Source organism: Somniosus microcephalus, chromosome 2 (assembly GCF_052327205.1).
Source record: "Somniosus microcephalus isolate GS21.2 chromosome 2, FLI_Smic_1.0, whole genome shotgun sequence".
Classification (NCBI taxonomy): Eukaryota; Metazoa; Chordata; class Chondrichthyes; order Squaliformes; family Somniosidae; genus Somniosus; species Somniosus microcephalus.
In genome coordinates, this window is record NC_140988.1 from 261,687,185 (window position 1) to 261,704,491 (window position 17,307).

Below are 17,307 nucleotides of genomic sequence, written 5' to 3' on the forward strand. Positions count from 1 at the left end.
ATCCCCAGGGCCTGATAATCTACATCCTAGGGTACTTAAGGAAGTGGCCCTAGAAATAGTAGATGCATTGCTGATCCAGATTCCATCGAATGTTGGAAGATGAACAGTACCCATGGATTGGAGGGTAGCTAATGTTACCCCACTTTTCAAAAAAGGTGGTAGAGAGAAAACAGGGAATTACAGACCGGTAAGCCTGACATCGGTAGTGGGGAAAGTGCTAGAGTCCATTATAAAAGATGTAATAGCAGAGCACTTGGAAAACAGTGACGGGTTCAGACAAAGTCAACATGGATTTACAAAAGGTAAATCGTGCTGGACTAATCTACTGGAATTTTTTGAGGATGTAACTGGTAAAATAGATAAGGGAGAACCAGTGGATGTGCTGTATTTGGACTTTCGGAAGGTCCCGCATAAGAGATTAGCGTGTAAAGTTAAGGCACATGGGATTGGGGGCAAGGTATTGACTTGGATAGAGAACTGGTTGGCAGACAGAAAGCAAAGAGTTGGAATAAACGGGTCTTTTTCAGAGTGGCAGGCAGTGACTAGTGGGGTACCGCAGGGATCGGTCCTTGGACCCCAGCTATTCACAATATATATTAATGATCTAGACAAGGGAACTAGATGTAATATCTCCAAATTTGCAGACGACACAAAGCTGTGTGTGTGTGAGCGCTGTGAGGAGGATGCCGAGAAACTCCAGGATGATTTGGACAGGTTGGGCGATTGGGCAAAAGCATGGCAGCTGCAATATAACGTGGATAAATGTGAGGTTATCCACTTTGGTGGCAAAAACAGGAAGGCAGATTATCTGAATGGCAATAGATTGGGAGAAGGAGAAGTGCAACGAGACCTGGGTGTCCTTGTGCACCAGTCGCTGAAGGTAAGCATGCAGGTGGTTAAGGCGGCAAATGGTATGTTGGCCTTTGTAGGGAGAGGGTTTGAGTACAGGAACAAGGATGTCTTGCTGCAGTTGTACAGGGCCTTGGTGAGACCACATCTGGAGTATTGTGCGCAGTTTTGGTCTCCTTATCTGAGGAAGGATGTTCTTGCCATGGAAGGAGTTCAACGAAGATTCACCAGGCTGATACCTGGGATGGCAGGAATGACATATGAGGAGAGATTGGGTTGATTGGGCTTGTACTCGCTGGAATTTAGAAGAATGAAAGGGGATCTCATTGAAACTTATAAAATTCTGACAGGACTGGGCAGACTAGATGCAGGAATATGTTCCCGATGGTTAGGGAGTCCAGAACCAGGGGTCACAGTCTAAGGATAAGGGGTAGGCCATTTAGGACACCCAGCGAGTGGTGAACCTGCGGAAATCTCTACCACAGAAGGCAGTAGAAGCCAATTCAGTAAATATATTCAAGAAGGAGTTGGATATATTTGTTAAGGCTAAAGGGATCCAGGGGTATGGGGAGAAAGCAAGGACCTGGTACTTAAATTGGATGATCAGCCATGATCGCATTGAATGGTGGAGCAGGCTCGAGGGGCCGAATGGCCTACTCCTGCTCCCATCTTGTATGTTTCTATGATTATACAATCAAACTATACCCACTGGCCATATAGTTTCCCAGTAACTAATTACAAGTCTCTGCCAACCTGCAATGGTAAACATCTTTAAACACCCTTCTGTGAACATATTACATAAATTTCATGTGTCAGTTTATCACAGGAACTCAAAAATGGAAGAGTTGTTCCTTGAAACCTCAGTCTGTTACCAGCAGCAGTGAAGAAAATTCCCCTTGTTCTGCTTCCTCCCACCCCAAACCCAGTATTTGCCCTACCAGAACCACCATTAGGCAAAGGGATAAGACTATTTGCTCCAAAGGCTCTCCCAATGCAGTGCTTGAATCTTTCAGAAACAAATGACAACAGTCCAGATGGGAAAAATTTCATCCAATTTATCCTTTGCTCTTTTTGGAAAAACAGCCAACTCCACTGGAAGGCTTTACCCAGATATTAGGAACTAGTGAATTAGAATTGCATAGATAGGACTATGTTTCCAAGCAAGCACAGAAATATTTATGAACCAGTTGGAATATGCTCGATTTAAAAAAAATGAGCAGCAGGGCCCACAGATTCTAAGATTGCAGTTATAGTATCCCAGTCAATATTTATAACGTTAGATATTGAAATCAGTCAAGTTTATTTTTAATGCATGTTTTCAAAGGGTACGCTCCCTCCCTCCTTTCGTGCTCGATCTTGAGCCAAAAGATCCAAGCAGCTTCAATGCACTTCTGTACCAATGTTATGTCACAGCAATGAGGGCTCTTGGGTTGATAAACGACCACACTGAGTTCCTGAACTGAGCCACTTAGTAGTGGGGAGGTACCAACTGGAGACCAGGTGCTTCCCCAATGAAACTGGAAGGAAGTAAGTTGTCATCAGGCTGCTCTGAACACCTCTCCAACAGCCAGCTCATGGCGAGATTGGCAAAAGCCTGGAAGAAAAGGACAGAAGGACCAGGAAAATGATGTAGAAATTTCATACATTCACAAAGTCACATTGGTCAATTAATGAAAACATTGCCAGAGTTATAAAAGCCCAAACGGTTTAATCATAATTCCTGCTCAACAGGGATCAACAATTCTGATGAGGTGGAACCACCTCATGACTATGGAGAGTATTAAAAGCATCCTGTTCCCCTCTCCCTCCCAATTACCGGTCCAACACATTCTTGCCCCTCAAATCGCCCCTCCCCCATAACCAGCCATCCTTTTAATCTGGCCGGCTGCTGGGCGGGAAACGGAGTTTAAAAAATGGAGGCCCTGCTGTTAAATCCGGCAGGACCTCCGTGTGCCTGGCATTTCCAGGTCCCCTCCCCACAAACACACGCTCCCGCTCCCACCCCACAAATATCGGGGTCCTGGTGTTAAGCGGTCAATTGTGATGCGCTCACCATAAATTTTGGTAGTTCATCAGAGCAGGTTAGAAATGAATCATTTTGCTCAGGCCAATAGGTTCACCCAATGTCACTCACAACTTCAAGCACCCCCTGCAACCAAGGCACCATGACTAAATGACCTGTCCAAACTAAAAATGTGCATCAGTGAAATAAATCTTAAGTAACAATTAATTTAGATTAATAAAACAAATCGCTGTTCTCTAGTGCCGAACGGTCGCAGAAGGATTCAAGCGAACCAATGGTCACAAGGTTGTACTCCATGGCTACCCAAGCACATACCAAAGATCCAAACATGAGCAAGCAAGTGGAGACTCCATCTCGCTCTGGTAATCTTACACATAACTTCCAGTGAGTAAACAGGGAATGCGGAACAATCAACAGGTCAACAATTATTGACAAGACCAGTAACATTTGTCAACCTATTCCTTAATTGATAATAAAATTGACTCTTCCAAAAGCAGCACATCTGCTAACATGTGTGTTATTAATTAAAATCAGAACATTAGTTGCCAAAACGTGGCAATATCAATTTTTAAATACTAACCAAACCTAATGCAGGGTGCAGTTTTAGCGCCAGTTTTGCAAAGCATCCTCCCTTAGACCTCCTGGGCACTTGTAAACTTATAGGTCATTTTAAACATTTGAGAAAGTGGATGCTTTTTAAATAAAAATTTAACAAACAGAAAATGCAGGAAATACACAGCAGCTCAGCCAGGATCTGTAAAGAAAGGTGTGTTAGGAAGTTTCAGGTGTGTAGCCTTTCGATCAAGGGTCTGGGTCTGTTGTTTCTTTTTACAGATGCTGACTAACCTTCAGCATTTTTCTACTTTTATTTCAGATTTCCAACATTTGCTGTTTTTTCTTTTTCTTTTCTAAATTTGAACGACTGAGTGGAGCATTGCGCATGCATACAAGCACGTACGCAGGGAGCTCTCTCATCATCCTGATAGTCTGATTTGGCCCCAGACAACAAACGAGTCACTCCATGGCAGCAGAGTGATTGCTGCAGTATAAGCACAGCCTTAAATATCCATTTGGTCAAAATTGTGGGCATTAATATGTGGAAAATGTCAGTTGGGTTCTTTGCTTATCATTACAAAAGGCATTCATTCCATTTGCAATAGCAAACCTTCACACAGGCTTCAAATTACAAGAAACCATAAAATGAAAATACTATTTGGACCTTTAACAGAAGTCCAATTCCCAAGTCTGTATCATTTTTCAAAAACCAGCAGAAATTAATTTGCAAAAACAGATAGATAGTTTGCTGGTTCCTGATTTATATAAAAAAGGCAATGTTGATGGATCACTAACCAACTTATTCCAATTCCAGGACCAAGCATGATAGTATACCACTCTAAAATAACAACATACACCTATCTTCAACTTATTTATTAGGGGAGGCCTAGTAAATTAAATCCCAGCTCATTATGCAAATTTGGAGGTTGCAAATTACAGGTCTAAGGATATTCAAACTTGTGTCCATCAGTTAGGCAGAAAAAGTAACTCTGCGCGCCAGGCATTCAGATGGATCACTTCCTGCTGATGCTTGTGGTGGTGGAGGGTGGAGGGGGATGAAAGAGATGGGTAACCAGGCATATTCCAGCTTGCTCTGCTACATTTTATACCTCCAGCTCATTGCCCGGTTGCTGTAGAAATTATTTATTTTACACAGCAAATTAACAAAAACTTGCGCACACACACACAAATATGTGTAGTTGTTATATTGAAGTTTCACACCTAACAATTCTGCTAGTACAGTTGGGGATGATCAATACGGAAGAATCATTTTGTTGGACTGTATAGCTGCTCAGCCTGCTGTTACTGGGTTTTGGTATTGCCTTATACTCCCAGCAATGAGAGTGTCAGTTGTTTACATTTGCAGTTTGTCACTGACTTCTGGGATCTGTCTGCAGCAAGCTGCAAGCATAATTTGGGTATTAGAAGCATATCTTTAACAATAACTTGCATTTATATAGTGCCATTAACATAGTAAAATGTCCCAAGGCACTTCACAGGAGAGTTATCAAACAAAATGTGACACTGAGCCACATAAGGAGATATTAGGACAGATGACCAAAAGCTTGCTCAAAGAGGTAGGTTTGAAGGAGCGTTTTAAAAAGAGGAGAGATAGGTTGAGGGGTAGAGAGATTTAGGGATAGAATTTCAGAGCTTAGGGCCTAGGCAGCTGAAGGCACGGCCGCCAATGGTGGAGCGATTAAAAATCGGGGATAGGAGGGGATGAGAAGAGAGTAAAATAAAAATGATGGAAGCGTTATTTTGATAGGTGTGTGGATGCAGAGAAACATTTGTCAGAACCCCCAAGATGATTCAAAGGACAAGTTAAGTTTTTTAAAAACCCTACAAACTTCAAATATTCAAAAAAGGGAAATGGACAGTCTGATTCAGCAAATAAGTCTGCAAATTCTGAAAGACGACCTTAAAAAAAGGAACAAATTGGATAAGCTGCAATGGCCTCTCCTTGTATTTATATATACCTTATGTTTATATGGTTGTAAAATTTTCCACATGCGTTGACACTTCATTTGCACTTTTCGAATGCATCACATTTATACTCAATTTTTCTCTCTGGAGTAACATTAAGGACTGAACTGGCAGTCAAACAGCCACTGAACCAAAACGGACACATCCTCCACTTGGGTGACTTTGCATAGAAGACCTTAATTTAAGAAAGTCAGATTCAGTTGAAAGCTTGGTTTTAGATTCATCAGCACCATTGCACCACAGCCTTCACTTATTTCTTCTCCCCTACCACACGATGTGATCCTGAAGAAAATGTTTAAGTTGTTAAGAAATAAAACCAAAAGTTAGATTAACGGTGCATCGCGACTAATATTGAAAATGAAAAGATTAAGAAATTGTTGGTCTATTTATTTTCAACCCTCAAATTGTTACTGTACAATGGCAGTTTGCCCAAATTCAGTAATATTTACTGTAAGTATTTTTATATTGTAGAAAAAATACATAAACACACACAACACACCCACCTACCGTGTATTACAATCATCTCTAAACTACTCCTGTATGAGCCATATATGATTCATGTCTTACTGCTTTAAAATAAAATTCTAATCACGAGAACAAAAAATAAAATTGTTATAATCTCTTATTCACAGCTTACTCAGTAGTTCATTACTGCTCAGCGTCCATTTGTGTATAAATAGAGCATCTTACAAAATAGATTGCCTGAACAGTGAGTGTAGAACTGGTTTTACAATCAATATCAGCCAGTGGCTCAGTAGTAGCACTCACCTCCGAATCAGAAGGTTGTTGGTTTAAACCCTACTCCAGAGACTCGAGCACATAGTCGAGGCTGGCACTTCAGTGCCGTACTGAGGGAGATGTCATCTTTCAGATGAGACGTTAATCCAGGTGAAAGATCCCATGACACTATTCAAAGAAGAGATGGGGAGTTCTCCTAGTATCCTGGCCAAATCACTCAACCAAACTCACTATAACAGATTATATGATCATTTATCTCATGGCCGATTATGTGATCCAGCTGTGCATTTCCGTACATTACAATCGTGACTAAACTTCAAAAGTACTTCATTGGCTGTGAAGTGATTTGGGACATCCCGAAAAGGTGTTACATAAATGCAACTTTATTTCATTTCTAACTGGTTATGTATTTAAGCAAAACTTGTGGAAAAACTGTTTAAGCAGCTAGACAGAACATAACTGAAATATATCTCTATTCTGTATTAACAATTAGACCAGTATTTTACAATAGTGATGACAAGGATGAGAAAAGGCAATTCAGCCTATTGAAGCTCATCCCTCCAACTCCACCACCAGGGCATCTAACTGTATTTTCATTAATCCCCAATATCTTCACCTCCATTACATTACTTGGTGAATTATTCCAACATGATACATACACATCAGTTTCTACAAATCCATCACTAGTAAGCTCCTACATAAAAAATACCAGAGATTTCAAAAATTGACTGCCAAATTTATGAATGCTTCTAACTTACCATAAAAATTTGTTTTTATCTCTAAATCAGTGCAAAGTAATGTTAGTGTCTTTATATGAATCTTCCAAAGCAAAATTAAAAGTGCAGAGTTTGCTGAACTTTCCCCAGTAACATCCTTTTCTCATAATATAGCCAATTCTTCAAAATTCAGTTCCAACAGTGGTTTTAAAAGCTGCCTTCAGGGTTGTAATACCAATAGTCATCACAAGAATCCTCCTCAATCGCCTTCTCCCAGAGTCGCAATGCGGATTCCACCAACTAAGGGGCACAATGGACATGACCTTCCCCACACGTCAACTACAAGAAAAATGCAGGGAACAGCACCAACCGCTGTACATGGCCTTCTTTGATCTCACAAAGACCTTCGACACCATCAACCGTGAGGGATTATGGAGTGTCCTCCTCAAATTTGGCTGCCCTCAAAAGTTTGTCACCATCCTCTGCCTGCTTCATGACGACATGCAAGCAGTGATCCTGACCAACGGATCCACCACAGACCCAATTCATGTACGGACCGGGGTCAAGCAAGGCTGTGTCATCGCACAAACGCTCTTCCTTGCTGCAATGCACCAATCTCACCCTCAGTAAGCTCCCCACTGGAGTGGAGCTCATCTACAGAACAAACGGGAAAGTGTTCACCCTCCGTCACCTCCAGTCCAGATCCAAGGTCGTCCCATCCTCTGTCATCAAATTACAGTATGCAGACGACGCTTGCGTCTGCGCATACTGAGGCCGAACTCCAAACCATCATCAACACCTTCACCGAAGCATACATAGAACATAGAAGATAGGAGTAGGCCATTCGGCCCCTCGAGCCTGCTCTGCCATTCAGATTCACAGAAACCCCACAGTGCAGATAGAGGCCATTTCGGCCCATTGAGCCTACACCAACACATATCCCACCCTATCCCCGTAACCCCACGTATTTAATCCCCCAAGCACTAAGGGTCAATTTTTATCATAGCCAATCAACCTAACCCGCACATCTTTGGACTGTGGGAGGAAACCGGAGCACCCGGAGGAAACCCATGCAAACACGGGGAGAATGTGCAAACTCCACACAGACAGTCACCCGAGGCCAGATTTGAACCGGGTCCCTGGCGCTGTGAGGCAACAGTGCTAACCACTATGTGATCATGGCTGATCATCCAAATTCAGTACCCTGTCCCTGCTTTCTCCCCATACCCCTTGATCCCTTTAGCCTTAAGAAATATATCCAACTCCTTCTTGAATATATTTAATGAATTGGCCTCTACTGCCTTCTGTGGTAGAGAATTCCACAGGTTCACCACACTCTGGGTGAAGAAATTCCTCCTCATTTCTGTCCTAAATGGCCTACCCATTGTCCTTAGACTGTGACCCCTGGTTCTGGACTCCCCGACCATCGGGAACATCCTTCCTGCATCTAGTCTGTCCAGTCCTGTCAGAATTTTATAAGTTTCAAAGAGGTCCCCTCTCATTCTTCTAAACTCGTGAGTATAAGCCCAATCGACCCAATCTCTCCTCATACGTCATTCCTGCCATCCCAGGTATCAGTCTGGTGAATCTTCGCTGAACTCCTTCCATGGCAAGAACATCCTTCCTCAGATAAGGCGACCAAAACTGCACACAATACTCCAGATGTGGTCTCACCAAGTGATATACCTATCAATTCATTCCATGAAAAGCGACGAGTTAAGATAGTAACTATAGGTTTTTATTGGCTAAATAACAGAGCCCACCCTTGTGGGTGATCGGTTCCAGCAAGGAAGAATACTAGCCAAGCAATCACCTTTATACCTGGGCAAGCAGGCGGAGCCATGGGCGGAGTCAGCTGAGGTATGCCTAGGTATAACAGCGTGCGAGGCAAGAGGTAACCTTGTGTAGTGATAACAACAGTGTAAACAATAACAGTGGTTTACCACACCAAGGCCCTGTACAACTGCAGCAAGACATCCTTGTTCCTGTACTCAAACCCTCTCGCTACGAAGGCCAACATACCATTTGCCTTCTTAACCGCCTGCTGCACCTGCATGCTTATCTTCAGCGACTGGTGCACAAGGACACCCAGGTCTCATTGCACTTCCCCCTTCTCCCAATCTATTGCCATTCAGATAATAATCTGCCTTCCTGTTTTTGATACCAAAGTGGATAACCTCGCATTTATCCACGTTATATTGCATCTGCCATGCTTTTGCCCAATCACCCAACTTGTCCAAATCATACTGAGTTTCTCGGCATCCTCCTCACAGCACACGCGCCCACCCAGCTTTGTGTCATCTGCAAACTTGAGATATTACATCTAGTTCCCTTGTCTAGATCATCATTAATATATAGTGAATAGCTGGGGTCCAAGGACCGATCCCTGCGGTACCCCACTAGTCACTGCCTGCCACTCGGAAAAAGACCCGTTTATTCCAACTCTTTGCTTTCTGTCTGCCAACCAGGTCTCTATCCAAGTCAATACCTTGCCCCCAATCCCATGTGCTTTAACTTTACACGCTGATCTCTTATGCGGGACCTTATCAAAAGCCTTCTGAAAGTCCAAATACACCACATCCACTGGTTCTCCCTTATCTATTTTACCAGTTACATCCTCAAAAATAGATAAAGGGGCCAATGCCCTTCAGCATCTCAATAATAGAATTTACCTCTTCTCCTCCCCCACAAAAACCATCTACGAGAGCATGGGCCTTACACTAAACATCCATAAGACAAAGCTCCTCTACCAACCTGCCCCCGCCACAGTACTGCTCCCCGATTATCAAAATCCAGGATGAGGCCTTGGACAACGTGGACCACTTTCCATACATTGGGAGCCTACTGTCAACAAGGGCAGACGTCGATGACGAAGTCCAACACCGCCTTCAGTGTGCCAGTGCAGCCTTCGGAAGAGAGTGTTTGAAGACCAGGGCCTCAAACCCGGCACCAAGCTCGTGGTCTACAGTGCAGTAGTGATCCCCGCCCTCCTGAATGCTTCAGAGACATGGACCATGTACAGCAGGCACCTCAAAGTACTGGAGAGGTACCACCAACGCTGCCTCCGCAAGATCCTGCAAATCCATTGGCAGGATAGGCGCACCGTCAGTGTTCTCGCTCAGGCCAACACCCCCAGCATCGAAGCTTTGACCACGCTTAATCAGCTCCAATGGACGGGCCACATCATCCGCATGTCCGATACGAGACTCCCAAACAAGCGCTCTACTCGGAGCTCCGACACGGCAAGCAAGCCCCAGGTGGGCAGAGAAAATGCTTCAAGGACACCCTCACAGCCTCCTTGAAAAAGTGCAACATCCCCACCGATACCTGGGAATTCCTGGCCCAAGACCGCACAAAGTGGAGGAGAAGCATCCAGGAAGGCACCAAACAGAGTGTCTTCGCCGGGAACAAGCGGAAGCCAAGCGCAAACAGCGGAAGGAGCACACGTCTACCCAAGCACCCCACCCACCCGCCCCTTCAACCACCGTCTGCCCCACCTGTGACAGAGACTGTAGGTCCCGCATTGGACTCATCCGTCACCTGCGAACTCATTTTTAGTATGGAAGCAAGTCATCCTCGGTTCCGAGGGACTGCCCAAGAGAAACCGTATTATGGTCTGCTACCAATGTATTCTACAGCAACGAACAAACAAGATTATCACATTAACACAAACCTGTTTTTGTCACTTTTTTTTTTTTAAGATCGTAACTAGATCAAAGGTGTTTAAACAAAAATTATTTTAAAAAACACTTGTAAATCTTAATAAAATTTGCTGGTTGGAGTTTCAAGCATCCCAAAGGCAAGGTACAGTAGGCAATGCTGGTCATCACCTAATCACTACTTGCCAATTTATCTTGCCTCCACTCTTTTCAACCTTTATGTCGTCTTACCTAGATAAAGGGACCAATGCCCTTCAGTATCCCTTCTCCTCCCCCACAAAAACATCTAGTGATGGCCATTTGCGGACCCCTCCAAGGGAACCCTTTGATGGTGTTAATTTTGGCTCCCATTTCCCAAATTTCTGTCTCAGATCCAGATAAGAAAATGTTCCAATAACACAGTTTACTGTCTTTCAAACTATCTTTTAATTTTGTTAAAGTGGCAAGTGTTAGAAAGAAAAAATTCTACTGCAAACTTGGAAGCAAGTAACAACTTTAAAAAGAAATGATGGCAAGTGAATGCTGAGAGACGCCTGAAATGTAAACACGAGGAATTGTTCTATTGTCTGGTTACAAAGTGCAGTGTAATCTATGTGCTTAGTAAACCTCATCTGTTTATCCTGCTAAAATACCCAGAATTGTCTGTGTACTAATAATCTTGCGTACAATGTGTGCTGAATCAAAGATACTGCAATACACAGGGTATTCCAGAGTCATTATTCCCAACCAACCCCACAGAAGACTTCAAATATTACAACCATCTGGTTACTGGATTGTGTTTTGATAAACAGTAGCTATGCATACATTTCTGCAACAGCTGTGGTCAAAACTTTAATTAGTCATTTGGTTAAACTTCAACTCCTTCAAAAGACGAGAGTTTGCATTTTTGAAGAGAGATGGAAATTCCACTCGGATTGGGCCAGAATTTACTATCAAAATAGTGGCAAGGGTAAGGATGCTCACCGTTATTTATGCGCAGATCACACAGCAACTTCAGGCAAGGGCAGATGCGTGGTTAAACACACAAATCTGGAAGTTGCCGTTAGATGTGCCGCTCTGCTGATAGCTTCCCGAAAACAGCATCTTGTTGGCTAACTCACCATCAAAATGCATTACACGGCATGAAATTCCTGTATTTGCATGATCGATACAAGCTAAACTCGCCACAGACTGAAATGCACAAGTTCTAGCTTACTAAGTACTGTTTTATTGGAGTGATCAGTCTTAATTACTGCCAAACAACCTCTCTGGCAATGAAAATTAACTTTTACAAGTGTGAAGTCTCAGTCCTTCAGCTTTAAATTGTTGTTGGGGATTTTTTTTTTTTTTTTAAATATAATTTAAATTTTTTTAACTTTTTCTTTGGTCTCTTTTTTCCTCAATCCAATCTTTCTTTCCCTCTGTTTCACTTTCTGTACCAGATTTGGCATCGAATTCACTATTCTAATTTACACTTCCTTCTCGGTCCTTGCACGGTTTATTTCACAATCCTTCAATCTAGTTGGTTAAGGAGATACAGTTGCTTTCCTGTTCACACCGATCCCAGATGCCCTGTAGAGGGTGCCGTGCCGTTTCGATCTCCCATTTACAGCAACTTACCGTGCAAAAGCTCATGGAAATTAAGTGGACAAGGACAAGTCTAATGAACGACAGGTGCCATTCGTTTGCCAGCTACAGTAAATGCTGGCCCATTGTTGATTCTGGCTCACTACAGCGAACACATTCCCATTCCGATTCAAAATGTTTTGTTCTGTTTGGTCTCAGCTGATTTGAAACATACTGACACAGAAATGCTTGCAAAAAGGTTACACTAGGCCCTCAGCAGCTGCACCTGCATTTGGAGATTCTAATTACTAATTGCTCACTAAATTCATTTTGCACAGAGCTTTTAAAAGTGTCTTAATGTTATGCTAGATACAGCATTCATCATACAATTATACTATAATTAAAAATGCTGTTCTTGCTAATTAGTGGAAATTGGTTTAATCTCAGTTCAACAATTTTATTTTTAAACTCTTGAAATGAAGTTTTCAGTCTGTGCACAATCTGAACAGGAGACTTAAACTATTTAGACTCAATTCAGTTCTGCAAAAAAAATTTCATATTTTTTTTTAAGTCTGCATTTCACTGCAGACAACTGTATATACACATCTTGTACACAACTACCACAGTTAAACAGAAAGCTGTCTGTGGTGAAGTATAGACTATGGTCTTCAGAAATTGCAGAGGCCATTACTGCAACATTACTGAGCAAGCCATGGAACAACTACAATGCCCAGATGGTATTTTCAGATTCCAGTTTCATTTTAAAATGTACCCCACATAATGGATCTAATGAAAAGCTGTAATTGTACCCAATATTACACTGTATTAAATATTAATTGCACTATACATACACACATGCTACCATATTCTGAATTTTATAATTTCAATGGATAATTATAATCTCAAATTAAAAACAGACAATGCCTTTATCTATTTAACCACTAACTGTCTAGTGTAGTCAGAAAAAAAATCACACACAGCCTATCATTTCACATCTACCAGTGGCATATGAATCAATGGCTGAATATTTTTTTTAAAAGGTGGAAATAAGTAGAACCAGAAGTTGTAATAAGTGTAAATGATTAAAATATTTCTTCAGCAAAATATCGATTTCTTAGAAATATAGAAAATTGATTACACAGCTGCAGAATTAAGCAAGTCCAAATAGTTTAGGCCTATAAACGATAAAGAAAACAATGAGAGCGGGCTTAATTTACCTTGTCTTCCTACTCATCAACCTTGGTCTCCTGCACTATAGCCTTGGTCCTTCATTTAGATTTCTCAATTTAAAAAGGCGACAACACAAAATATATGAGTCTCCTTCACTCATGTAACCATGAAAGGAAAGTAGGAAACCATTCAAGTAATATGGATGAACAGTTGCCATTATTTGTTTTTGTTGGAAACCAAATTGCTAATAATGGAAGGTTACATAGGTGGATTAAAAAAATTACAATAATGCCTATATATTGACATGTTTAACAGATAGGATATAAATCACAATCCGACCACAAACTATTTAGGAATATTCTTCGACAAATAAGAAACAATGCATCTTGCAACACTTCAAAAAACAGCAGGCCAAAAATCTTCAGCAAAAAAACTGGTCAAAATATTTTCAGTTTCATAGTTCGGCAACTAAGCATTTAACAAATTAGAATCACAGACCTGAAGAGGCATTAAAAAGAAACCAATCTTAACCACAATTCCAGTTTTCCCTTGGGTGAATGTTTTAAATAAAGGATTAACAAAAACACAGCCCTCCCACTCTTTCTCTCTCTCCGCACCGCCCCCCCCCCCCCCCCCCACCCCCACCAATAAAAACACATTATGTACAACATTGAATGTGTGTGGTCTTCTTCCAGGCCTCTCTCTGCCCTTGAAACCTGGGAGTATTATGGCAGTTGGTCTGTTGTATCCTGCCACATGGCTGTAAAGCACAGCTGTACCCAATTCATGTTTGTACAGCTCCAATTCAGATCTCTGCAGTTCCGCAAGGCACCTGGTTTAGAAATGAGCCTACCAGAGGTTAAAGTCAGACAGAGATACCATTACAGTTCTAGTTGCCAAAGAGGTTTCCTATAATTCTGTATGTAGACACCTGTTTCTTCACTGCCTTTGAGGTCATACAATATGACTCAAGCTGGCAATAGACACCACATTGTGGGTATGCTTGCATTATAACACCCAGAAGTTCACATTCCCCCTTATGTGAGTAGCAATGCAAATACAAACTTCAGTGACAGGTGATAGAATAGTACCTCTCATTTTCAAAATGAAAAGAATTAACAAGTGTGGACTTCACTTTTGAAAAATGAACTAACTAAAGATTGAACTGCAATGCTGTAATGTGTGTACTTTTAGTTTTGGAGTAAAATATTAAAGTAACTTTTTATTTCATGTACAGGACCAACTCACAGGAGGAGAAGTTAGATTAATCACCATTGAATTAAAATCCAGGTTAATTCTTCATCTTGGTAAGATAGATAAGATAGCTACACATCTAAAGGATTTTTTTTTCTTATGTTCTGCTCGAGGGTTTATAATTATACAGAAAAACCAAACGTATGGGGCTGAATTTTAATGAGGAACGTGGGTTGGGGGGCTCCGAGGCGGTCGGGAAACCAGAGAGAACGACTTTAAACGACAGGGCCTGATTTGAACGGGAAGCCTCTGTTTCCCAACCATAGCCAGCCAGATGGAGAGGCTGGTTGGCTTCAGACGGGTAGGCCTGCAGCACTAGGCCGCACAGAGGAGGGAGGGAGGATCGCATGGGGATTAGGCCAGGAGAAGATCGAGGGGTTGGGCTGGGAGCAGCGAGAAGATCGAAGGGGGTGGGAGCGGCAAGAAGATCAGGGGCAGGGGATAAAAATCGGAGGCCTCGTTGTGGGGGGGGGGGGGGGGGGGCGGGGAGTGTCTGGTAAGGCAGGGACCCTGGATCCAGGTGTTAAGTGTAAAGGCACTTACCTCCTGGATGCAGCAGTCCTCGCCTTGCTGTAGCTGGCAAGTTTTACGAGGTGGGCAAAACCCAACCAGCTACAGTGGAAGACAAAATGGAGGTTAAAGAAAAGGCTTCCAGCCTCATTATAATATTTAAATAAACGACCCGCTTCCTGGCAGCGGGTTGGCTGCCCGCCCCCTTCCCGCCTCTCCTCCGTTAAAACCGGAAGTGGGCGGGTTCAGGTCGGGATTCAGATTTTTAACACTAACTACCCCCACCCCACCAGTTTTGTTTTAGGTTCAAATTCCCCCCATGGTCTTTAGTATAAAATCCAAGAAGAAAGAGAACTGTCTATTGAGGAACACTTCTAAGCTTCAGTTCCTTTCCCAGTCGGTACCTTTGTATGGTTATATATAGTTGAGTTTTTATATCATTGTACAGGTCACAGGAGAGTTGCCTAAATGTGCCAATCTCCCCCATCACAAACCCAGGTAATACACGCATGCAAGAATAGCAGTGAGAGTTTTACGAGTGCCTATGTACAAAGCAGTATCAGTAATGGCGGACATCGTGGTATTTACAACATCCAGAAATCTGTATCACAGATACTGAATGTAACATGTTTAGTGAACAGTCTCAGGAGTTCCAGAAACCAGCGAGAGGGGGAGAGTCTTTGTTGCCACCACACTTACAAGCCAGGTTTATCTTCAGTGGGACCCTCACATTGAGACTAACTTAATGGGGCAGAAATTCAGATCCCTACGGGTGTGTACGCACTGTGTACTCACCCATAGGGACATTGGAAATGCCAGTTTCAGGCATGCACTGCGCATGTGCTGGAAATCGGCATTTCCGATCAGTCAAGAAAGCTCGACAGATCCTCCAGCTGCCTGGGAGAAGGGCCTCTGCGGGCGGATAGTTCCGCTTTTTGGAGACCCTCCGCCTGCAGAAAACACTTACAATTCTTGCGCCTAGTAAAAGCAGGCGCAAGGCCTGCTTGTACCAGGAGAAGAGTTGGAAAAAGTAAAAAAACATTTTCCCACTGATTTATCATTTAAAAATACTTTAAAGAAAGGTAAGTTTATTTTTAGCCCCATTAAAAACTTATTTTTTTCAAAAATTTAAATTGTTGTTTAAAATAGTTCATTTATGTAATTTCAAACAGTCATTTTAAAAATGTGATTTATTTATTTGAAGTTTTACTATGTTTTTGGGGGTGATCTCTACTCATATTTGACAGGCCTTCCTGTCAAATTTATGAAGGGAGATTCCCCTCTGATTGGCTCCCAATGGCCCATGTGATCCCAGGGACGCTGCGAACTACCTGCGCCTCTGGGATATGTGGGCCCTGCGCACCGGCAGTTTGGAGAGGCCCAGCAGCGGAACTCTCTCCCAGGAGCCCTCTGGCAGATTTTTCCAGATCGCAGCCCTCCGCCTGCGGGAGGCCTGCGATCGGAAAATCTGGGCCAATATAAAAATGCCTTTTAAGTAGTCCTTGACCCACTGTGGACAATTTACTTTTTTTTTTTTTTTTATATACACATGAACTGTAGGTCATTCTCCCAATTTAGTCCCATTAGTTAGCGAAGGAACCAGCCTGATGAGAAACCTCTACAATCTTAACTGAATTTTACTTGCTGCTTTAAGTCTTAACCAAAAGGATAAGTGGGTGGCAGATATATTTTTACACAAAAAAATGATGAAAATAAGCAAAAGTTTACATAGTTTCCAGCAGTGGGTGAAATTTGGGATCCCATTAGAGGAAATGCTGGAGAGGCTTTCAGATCTCTCCATCATGGTGTCATTTGACATAATGAGCATCAAACATTATTCAGGCCTCTCCTGGCAGAAAGCAGTACTCACTAGATTACTACTTCACAGGCTAGGAGCTTCATAACCAGAAGAGGAGGAGCTCAAAAACAAAGGTAAATGAGTTTATGAGTACAGAGCTCAGCGGTCACAGATTCAATAGACTAAAGGTTCTTATGAGACTTTGTGCCAATTGATGAAAGTTAATTTAGTTCACTAGCACCAGTACTGGCACAAATAGGAATCCCCCATTCTGTAAAGCCCGAAAGAGGGATCCCAGGCAGGTTAGGCTACACGAAGTATGTTCCAGGCTCACCCAGTGTACACACCCGCATCTGTGGATAGAGTTGAAAATATCTTCCTTTGGGAAGGGGAGCCTCCACCAAAGCAAGCTGGAACAGCAAGCCTGATGGTATATTGAAGACATCTGAATTCTTGACTAATCACTAGGACAAAATTGCCACTAACCATTTCCATAGGCCCTGT

At 42.4% G+C, this 17,307-nt stretch overlaps 1 protein-coding gene and 1 long non-coding RNA gene across 3 annotated transcripts in view; both read right to left on the reverse strand.

The window, feature by feature from the left end:
* The window catches only part of LOC147123355 (zinc finger SWIM domain-containing protein 6), a 251,037-nt gene that overhangs the window by 155,036 nt on the left and 78,694 nt on the right, over positions 1-17,307 (reverse strand). The window lies entirely within an intron of this gene.
* On the reverse strand, positions 1,890-10,314 carry LOC147123356 (uncharacterized). The gene is made up of 2 exons (XR_015074303.1): positions 5,407-10,314; positions 1,890-2,443 (listed from the first exon to the last, which is right to left on the reverse strand). It is a non-coding gene; the product is annotated as an uncharacterized LOC147123356 (long non-coding RNA).